Consider the following 9,222-nt stretch of genomic DNA (forward strand, 5'->3'; position numbering starts at 1 on the left):
ATGAATATCTGGATATCGACAACATAAAGGTTATAACCTGACACTTAGTGTGCGGCAACCAACACTAGTGGAAATTATAGCTTGTAAGCCACTAGTAGAACCCTTCGCACGACTCGATATGGTCTAAATATATCTGGGGTTGAGTATCCCTTTCTTCTCAAATCACATAATTCCTTTCATAGACAAAAGAATTTAAGAATCGCTCAATCGTTAAAATGAAACTCTGAATCTCTGCGCCGCACATACAAATAGGACTTCTGGCGACTCTTAGTCGTTTTCAATGCTCCTGAATCAACTTAACTTTCTGCATAGCCTGATGGACCAAGTCTAGCCCTAGAAAATTCTAATTACCCAACTTTATACCAACCAATAGGTAAATCTACAATTCTGCCCATATAGGGCTTCAAACGGTGCCATTTTGATACTGGAGTTACAGCTATTATTATAGCAAATTCAATGAGAGGCAAGTGATCATCCTAATTACCTTTGAAATTGTGGACACATGCTCTCAATATGGCCTCAATAGTCAGCATAGTGTGTTTTGTCTGACCATCAGTCTGAGGATGAAGAACTGTTCTAAATGTTTAACCTAATGCCTATTCTTTTCTGAAAGTATTTCCAAAGATTTATTGTGAACTGGGCACTATGCTCTGAAATAATGGGCATTAGAGTCCCATACAGTCTGACGATTTCCTGAATATACAACTTAGCATAGTCCTCTACTGAATCTGTGGTTTTTTTTCTTTTTCTTGGAAAAAGTGTCCTGACTTGGTAAGTTGATCTACAATCACCCAATCTGATCATGCTTTCAAAATGAGCGAGATAATCCTATCATAAAGTCCATATTTACCATCTCCATTCAAGAATATGTGTATTATGTGGTAAAACACAAAGCTTTCTGGTGCTTGATTTTCACTTACTTACAATTTGGACACTTAGTCAGATACTCTGTTACATTCTTCTTCGTATCGTTCCACCAATAATTCTCCTTAAGGTTGTGCTATATCTTGGGGGAACCTGGGTGAATGGCATACCTTGAATTGTGGGCTTCTAACATGATCCCCTCTCTAAGTCCATCTACATCTAGAACACACAATATCTATTGGTACCTCAAAGTACCATCATTTTCCCCTTGTTCTAAAGCCATGGATTTATGCTTGTGAATCCCCTCTTTAAAATGCAATAAGGAGGAATCATTAAACTGTTTCCCCTTTATTTTGGCTACTAAGGAGGGTTCATCCCTGTTATGAGCAACAACACTACTATCATTGTGGCCAAAAAGTTGAACTCGTAGGTTTTGCTAAACGATAAGCTTCTCTCACTATGATTCTCTTGCCAACATAACTTAAACTCCCCATACTTAATCTCTTTCTGAGACACTTCCTGAAATGTCCATAATATAGATCCACGCTAAACCTTTGACCAGAACCTTGAATATTAGCATCTCGTGCAATGGCACAATCCTCGTAACACATAACTTGTCATTATTTTATGCCTTTTCTATGATCCCTTAATCGACATAACTGATGTTAGTAAAAATCATTTGATGCCCACTCTACACACTTCGTGTTTATTATACATGAGAGGTATATTCCTTATGGAGAATATCTCATTACGCCCTCATTACTAAATTGAGATTCTTCATATTCACGCTAGCACTTCGAGTTTTCAAATATTCAACTGGACTTACTGACGATTTACACATTTCTCCCTCAGATCAAAGGTTACGGTCTAATACTTGTGAGTTCTTTTCTTTATCACATGAAATTCTTCATACTCTACATTACTGCTGACTTATCTTTCGACTCACTTTAGAGCAGCCTTCCTTACTAGGAAAAACTAAATTACTTACATATACGGGGTGCTAACGTTTTCATAACTCGCGTATTTTGTCTTAATGACTTATCTCTGCTCACACTGACAGTCTTAGGGAGATTCAAATTTTTTTCTTTGATAACTCTTAATGACTATTCTTCTGTGGATTGCTCTCTTACTGCTTAGTTGATTACTTCTTCCACTGTGACTGTACTTCAAGGTTAACTTCCACTCTTTGGGTTTAACATGCATTCGGTGTACTCAAACAGTTACCCACTTACTAGTGTTATCATGACATAAAGATATCAAATCATACTTTTACTAGCCATGTTGGAATTGCTAATTCACTGTATCTACTCAAAACTTACTTACTATTCTTCTACTAACCACCTGCTAGCATCATGTCCTCTTATTCTGCTCTGAATACTAAAGTGAAGCATAAGGTTATTTCTAACATCCCTGATCATCCGACCTTATTCCATGGTCGTATACTATCTTTCCTGAATAATAGATATGGATCAAAACTTAGTTCAATTACGTCTCTCTTAAATGAAAGATTTAACTACCTAACCACAACTTTCTACACACTTTAAAATCATGTCAAACTATACATATCTGGGGTAAGCATTAATCACATAACTTAAGTGGAACTGTCACATCTTCTTATCTCATAGTTATATCTACTTCTTGTAGTAACTTACTAACGTAGTACTTTCTAGTTATGATATGAATAAACTCGAAAAAAAATATTGTTACCTGAAATTCAATATCATTTGCTCTTGGTTCTCATGTCATACACAATCTCTTCTTGGTCATGTGCATGGGTTGTACGACAAAATATACTTCTTTGAAAAATCGAGACATTCTCGAATCATAGGTGATTTGCCCGTAGGCTCTATTCTGTTCAAAAATCATAGTGTTCAACTTATGCTCACTACAGCTAAATTCATAACATGCTTCCCCGTGGGGTCTTACATTAGAGTTATCATCATACTTATGGCGACATATGGGGTTACCTCTCAGTCCTGATGACCTCTAAAATATACAAGCAGTTCTGACTTCCACTTGTATTACAAAACTTAGTTGCATTATGCCCGACTTGGGCTTGGGAATTACATGGAGCTACTAAATTCGTGGACAGAGCCACATTACCTATGGTTACCCTGTTTGACTGACAGGAAGTCTCTCAGACAGTGACCCTACTGGCCATACTCCAAACACACATCAATGCCTGAACGATACACCCCTTCGTGTCTCCTATCACACTTGTTGCACATAGGATTCTGAAAAACTCTGTGGCCCACACTAGCTTGCGATTGAGAGTCTAGTGCTCTAAACTCTAATTCTGGGTGTACTGACCTTTCTGATGATATCGGGACCTCAGGACTAGTGCACTAGTTGTAGATGGGGCAGATCTGGATGACCTTCTATCGAAAAACTATCTGCCTCCACTTTCCTGAAATCCTTCATGATTTACGTATCAAGTAGACTTAGCTATTTCGCTAATTTCTCTATCCTTCTCTGCCTTTAATTTCTCATTCTTCTTCCTTAAGTATGTCTTTATCATTCGACTTTCACATTTATGATAGAACTGCCCCTTCTCGGGCGACATGCACTTTAATCCACTTTCTATATCATCCCAAGTCTTATTAATTACTATCAGACACTTTACAATCATACCCAAATGGGTAATCATCCTCACTTGGACCTTGGATTCCTTGCTCCTTACTTGCGCACTCAATATGCATGAAAATTGATAGAAAGAGAATGTTACTTACTGTTCTAAGCTTCACGGCACGAGTTAGAAAAGTTCTTGAAGGCATAGCTCTACTTGCAAGACCTAGAGTATGAAAGAAATGAGACAATACTGAATGTCTTGGTAGTTAACCATTTATATGCATGGCTGGCACACACATATAAAGGAAACTCCACTGGACACGGTTTCATAAACTCCCTAAGACACTTAAACCTAGTGCTCTGACAATAAGCTTTGTCACGCCTCGAACCTGCGCTTAGACGTAACACGACACTCGGGGCCTGACTATATGTGACTGAGCGAATCATATGGCTTGCTTAATCAACATGAGACATGTACTAATGCAGAAAATAAGTTAAATCATAAATAGTTTGAATAAAACATGTGACATCATAATAATACCGAAAAATATTATTTTAATCATGAGTGCGGAAAATAGTTTGAAAACATAGTTGTCTAGCCCACAAGGATAAACATGACTGAATACTGAACATGACACACTTACTAGTCTATGAAACCTCTGACATGAGTCTCAAATACGGAACTAGTGCTAGGACAAGGCCCGAACATACCTGACTGTCTAGAATGGCATAACTGCTGAAAGTAAAGACAACGCCCTAAAGTAAATGGGGTTCACCATTAGCTGCTACGAGAAGTCCTAGTGAGCTAATCCGTTGCCCTGTAAAACAATGCCTGCATTGTGAAATGCAAACCCCGAGCAAAAGGGACATAATTACATTTGAATTGTACTTGTATGTAAAGTAACTGAAAGAAAGAACTGTAAGGGGGTGTCGGGGAATGGGTAGCCCAAATCAATAACATGGATATATGAAGTAATCTGAAATTGAAACTGTAACTGTAATTGTATACTGTAAAGCTGTAACTGTAACTGAAACCTGGATATGACCATGATCATGTTGTAATAGGAATAAAACATTTTTAAGTATATGTATAACTGTGGGAGAGCATTACTAAAAATGACATGTATTCCACAACATGAGTACATGGCGTTAGCCTCTGACCCCACCAGCTGAGCCACCTCATACCATGCCGGGGTATGAGGCATAAACATGACATGAATGGATCCAATCAATAAAATCCTATAAGGGTACGATGAAAGAATCATCCTAATTGGGAAGATAGATCCTTATCCTACGTTGGCATGCGTAGTTTCAGGCTATCTGAGACTTTTCGGTAATCTGTGCAACTCCTAAAAACATGAACATGAATATAGGTGGCATCTGAGCCCATGGTTTTTATAACAGGAGTTGTAAGCATGACTTGTAAACATGGCTTGTAAACATGAGTTGTAAACACCACATGTAAGTATAATATTACATGTATATAGATATATAACTTGTGTAAACCATGAAAACATATAAGATTCGTGACGTGGAGTAATATTGATTTATGACTTGTAATTGAGTACTAACGGAAACATGATTGATCATGGTAATATAGAATTATTGATACGTATCTAGGGTTTATCATGAATTGAGACATGGTTTATTATGAACTGAGACATACTTCTCAAATGCTGAGGAGAAAATGCGTTTCATGAATTAAACGTGGCGCAGGGAAGAACAATGACGCCCCCACATGTGGATAGAAGCCCTACATACGTTAATTCCTACCATGAAGTGTACTACAACATTCGTCACCTCCTTTCAACTTTAATCTATATCAATATATGTCAATGGAATCAACATTACCAACAACATTCAAATTGTGGCCATCTAGACATTTTATCAAACACTAGGTTGGCATAAAGCTCCACAACTTCCATTAATGGTCTTCTCTTCACCCAAGTCCCATTGTATTACTTCTAGGCCATTCTACAATCTCAATTAGATAGCATTAAGACCATTCTTCATCACCCATATGATTATAACAATCCTAAGTCAACAATCCAAAACCCTACAATCATTCATATGATACTTTTTATCAAACCCATTAACTTATCTCCTAAGAACTCATCAATTCAAAAATATAATTGATTTTAAGGGGAATGGATTACCTTTCTGAAGTTCTATCCCTTCGAATTTAGAATCTAGGGTTCCTTGTCCAACAATGACATTTTAATCGCAATTCTATGGATTAGAAAGGGTTTAATAGAGTTGGCAATGGATTATGGACTTGAATTCAGTCTATAATCATTCAAGAATATACCTTGGAGGGTTCTCAAGGCTTGGGACTTGTTCTCTCTAACTTAAGGGTGATATTTTGTGATTAGGGAGCTTGGGAAATAAACCCAAGTTTAAATATAAGTAAAAACGCAAAAATCTGACTTTTTAACCCGACATTCCAGTGATGGGCTCATGATGCATGGCCTTCAGGAGACCTCCTGTGGGTAGAGATTTATAAAGCAACATTTTTTGCCCTGGGCCAGCATCGCTGGGCTATTGCATGCGCCCCCATGCGCGGCCCATATTGGTTTTTGTGTAGTGTTCGGTAAAAAGGGCATACCTTCTTGTACAGATATCTGTTAGGCTTCCACCATATATTGGTCGAAAAGTATTTCAAGGATCTACAATTTCATCCTTTAGGTTTTTTCAAATGCTCCACGAATTTTGACGAAATTAGGCTGGAAGGAAAACCTACGGTAAACTTAGCCGATTCTATCGAATCTTAAGCACCTCACTATTCGTCTTGATTTCAAAATAAGTATTTCCACCCAAAGTCATCCCGGTAGTACTTCACATGTCTAAAATGTCACATTAATACCCATTTAATGCATCCACACGTAACCGAATTTACCGGATGTTACAGTTGTACTTATCCATGTATACATTTATATTCATTGGAGTGAGGCTTCGATTGAGATGCGAAATATTCCTACGAGACTGGCAAAGAGGTAATATTGACTTGATTAGGCTCGATGAGAAATTGTTTCGGCCATTATGATAAGAGTTGAGTTAATATGATATGTTATGATATGATTCTCACCCAATCCGAGGGTAAATGCCAGATGGAGTCGAGAGGTATTTGGACCTCACGAGTCCCCCATGGGTTATGACTGTATGGCATGTCTTGTAGTGGCTGTGTACTAGGTATGAGATCGACCAGTGCATTGCATTCATACATTCATGTATTTGATCCATTGCATTCTTACATGATTACTCGTGGAATTTGGTTAAGTATGAAACAAAAGGGTTAAGGTTGAGAGATGTTGTCTTTCTTGTTCCCTTGAGTGTATTTTCAATCATTATATACGTTATGCGTGATTCAATCTTTGTCGGCCTATGATACCTATGGAGCACAAGTGGTTTGTACTCACATTATGCTTGATGTACTTTTTGGATGTAGATACAAACCCATGCTCCAGTTCTAGGCCTCGTGGCTCATCCAGAGTTTATCCTACTCCAGACTCTAGGGTGAGCGACTGTTGGACCAGTAGCCTTGGATCTTTATATTTATGTTATACATTCCATCTTCATTTTGAGACAACTTTCCATTTATGTATTTTTTAAGACTTGTAAAATTATATTAGAAGCTCTTGTACGAGTTAGATCAGGTTTTGGGGATGTATTTGTCTAAGTTACTTTTCACACTTCCATATTTATATTAAGACTGTTGGATGATATTGCAAGTGTAATCAATTCTTTTAGTTTACTTTATAAGTGATTTGCTATTTCGAGAATGGTTCGCCTACCGGTGGGTAGTGTAAGTGCTCTCATGACCCTCAAATTTAGGTCATGACACTTATCGACTACTTTTTGCGAGAAAAATTATTAGAATGGGCTACTGCTATGCACTCTAAGAATTAGTTTCTTAGAGCAACCATGCCATTAATGCAGGGAAATATAAATTAACACACTTATTTTCACGTGGAAAAAGTTTTGCCAAAGGGAGTAAAAAACCATGACCTATTTTCTATTGGACTTTTCTCAAACTTCACTAATCAAGACTTGTTTCAAATGTCACGTGTTCTTTAATAGTCTGCCTCTACCCACTTATACAATATAGTCCTAAGACCCTACCCAATTAAGAGATCCTTTACAACTCAATAAGAAACGAAGCACTTATTATACAATATTTGAAAAGGTAAATAGATGGAACCGCAACACAATATAACGGAGACAACTAAAGAAATAATGATATATCTTGATATGCTCCGGTTCATCAGCGATTTGTAGTTGGCTCTCCGAAGTCTAAGTGTTGACTACACTCACTTTGCCTCTCATTGGAATGTAGTGTTTTTGTTTGTGGTTAAGTCCCAAAGCTTATTTGTGTTGTGTATACATAAAAATAATTGTGGCCCTTGAATGTTTAATCCAACCAAGTTTTGGTTTCATTCTTGTACTCGAAAATCAACTGTTGTTTGACTTGAATATTCCCTTATTTACTTGTATGCGAGTCCACTATGTTCTCCTACTTCAATGTTAATTCCATTTTGATGAACTTATGATAATATTTTCATAACTTAAAATCCAACCTTTTACCGAAGAGGGATCAATTAATATTTCATTTTCTCCTAGTTGGCATGAAATAGCTTTTCAGTCTCTAGTTGTAAGATAGTAAGGATCAGTTCCTTTGTTGATATGATTGCTTTACTGAATCCTTTGGAGATCTACTTGGATGTTTGGTTCTTTAATGCCTTCCTTATGCCTTCTTGTATTTTCACTGGGTACATTGTTTGGCAAATCATTAAAACTTCAATATAAACTCATCATCTATCATTGAGCCAGTAGCTAATTAACCAAAAGTGCTCATCGTTGATCTCTTTGATCAGCTTATATGACCACCACCATCTCCACTAGACCCTCCAAATACCCATACTCAAGCCTTTCCTCCTCTTTTTAACCATAATGCACAAAATCTCCCCGTCAATAGGGGCAGAATTGGGCAAAAGATTTTAAAGGCATAATAGGTGATAATTCAAGAAATTTTACAGCTGCTGTCATGAATCTAACATCTGTTGGAAGTAGGAAGAAGGTCAAACTAATACATAGACCATTTGATATGGTTATGTATACCTACCTGATGGGTCGTTTTGAGAACCGATGCTTTGTTTTATGTATCGTCTATTCTAGAAGCTCCTTAATAATTATTTTGACTTGCTTAAAAAATTTGAAGTCAAACAGAATCATTCGGTTCACTTTGTGAGAAGGTCTCTTTTTTGAAATCTCGTTATTTAATTATTTGGATTAGTTACTCGTTTTGGGAAAATGTGCTATAATTGGTGCACTGAAGATTTCATTGGATTTTTACTATTATTTATGACCTGTAGAAATTGGCGAAACTAATTTTCGAGTTCGTTTGTTGGTTTTAGTATTTAATACTCCTATTTATGGTGAAAAGATGGTCACGGGAAGAAATAAGACTCAGATTGGAAATTTGTTGATTCTATTAGCTTCATATGATCAGTTATGACTTGTAGGAACTTCCCAAATTGGGTTTGGACTTCATTTGGTCAAGTTTTGGTGTTGGAATCGTTGGCGTAAGTCAAACGCCTTAGACATTTTGATGTACCATTATATCTATTTGATGTTGCAATTAAGTTTTCATTGTTGGGATAGATGCATATCGAAATTTTTAGAGCCAAAATAGTGAGGTGGTATGTTGCTGGTGTCTAGTGCTGAACTTCTACTTCGCGGTGCACCGTAAGTTGTGTGGACTCGGCCTTATATAAACCCGTTTCACGAAATTCC

This window comes from Lycium barbarum, chromosome 3, assembly GCF_019175385.1.
Source record: "Lycium barbarum isolate Lr01 chromosome 3, ASM1917538v2, whole genome shotgun sequence".
Taxonomy (NCBI): domain Eukaryota; kingdom Viridiplantae; phylum Streptophyta; class Magnoliopsida; order Solanales; family Solanaceae; genus Lycium; species Lycium barbarum.